Source organism: Arachis ipaensis, chromosome B04 (genome assembly GCF_000816755.2).
Source record: "Arachis ipaensis cultivar K30076 chromosome B04, Araip1.1, whole genome shotgun sequence".
Lineage (NCBI taxonomy): Eukaryota > Viridiplantae > Streptophyta > Magnoliopsida > Fabales > Fabaceae > Arachis > Arachis ipaensis.
In genome coordinates, this window is record NC_029788.2 from 117,622,138 (window position 1) to 117,623,335 (window position 1,198).

Below are 1,198 nucleotides of genomic sequence, written 5' to 3' on the forward strand. Positions count from 1 at the left end.
GCGCACGACGCCAATAAGTTTAGCAACGTTTGATTTTCATGTCTTGAAATCATAATCCAACGGTAATTACCAGTGCAAAAATAAATCCAACAATAATTAGTTACCGGTAAAATTTATACCGTCAGATTTATTCTGTCGTTAAATCTGATGGGAAAGTATGTTACCATCAAATTTATTTCGTAAATTTGCCAATAAATCCAATAATATTCAATATTTTTTTTGGTAGTGATTATTAAAAGTAGTTATTTTGTTGATATAGTAATGATACATAATTAGATATACATATAAAACTTCTTTATATTATTCGTGCTGTATTAAAATTAAATTTTACTTATTAATTTCTTAATTAATTATTTTTTTATTAGAAATGGTAATTATGTGGTTTGACTTTGATAATAGAATAATTATAAAATTAATTAGGTACCATAACAAGAATGTACCCTCCTCTTATTTTGTTAAAATGTAATTAATTTTAGTATACTATAGTAAATAAAAGATGCCATCAAAGGCATATATATATGGATAGACATGTATAAGTTGTTTCATGTACATAACAAGGCAAACCTGAAGAGTGAAGGCTGCTCAAGCTAATAAGAATTAAGATGAAAGCCTTTACTTATGTTCTCATCGTTCTCTTTATTTTTTCCATTGGCATCGGTATGTTTTATTAGTTATCTAATAAATAAGGTTTAATTTTCTTATCCTGTTGCACGAAAATGAGACTATTTGCCTTATAATTTATTTTATTGTTAAAAAGAAGAATGGTTTTTTATATTGTTAAAAATAATTGAAAACTGATTTATGTTTATTTACTTATAAAATTGGAAATTCATTTCTTTAAAAATCTAATTATTTTTTGCATATACATGAAAAATATCGTTTTTAAACCCAAAAAAAGTGCCAGAAAATGTCATAAGGAACACATTTTAAGGTTGTGCACTTGTGCTTATTTATGATCATTAAAAAGGTAATTTTACAATTTGATTTATTTTCACGTTTAAAATAACTTAAAAAATTATTTAGTTAGAATATATTCTTTTTATTTTTATATAAAAAACTGAAAAACTTTTTTTTTGAAGAATTTCTGATTAATTTATAAAAATTTATGTAAAAAAAGGGTAAAAATTGATTTATTTTTCTATAAGAAACTGGCTGTATAAAACATGCATGATACGGGACATGATATAATATGAGACAC

The 1,198-nt window shown here is 23.7% G+C and overlaps 1 long non-coding RNA gene across 1 annotated transcript in view; it reads left to right on the top strand.

Moving 5' to 3' along the window:
- LOC107638041 overlaps window positions 526-1,198 on the top strand; it is a 1,397-nt gene continuing 724 nt past the window's right edge. Inside the window, exon 1 of the long non-coding RNA XR_001619704.2 lies at window positions 526-657. This is a non-coding gene — a long non-coding RNA (uncharacterized LOC107638041). The remainder of the gene's footprint in view (window positions 658-1,198) is intronic.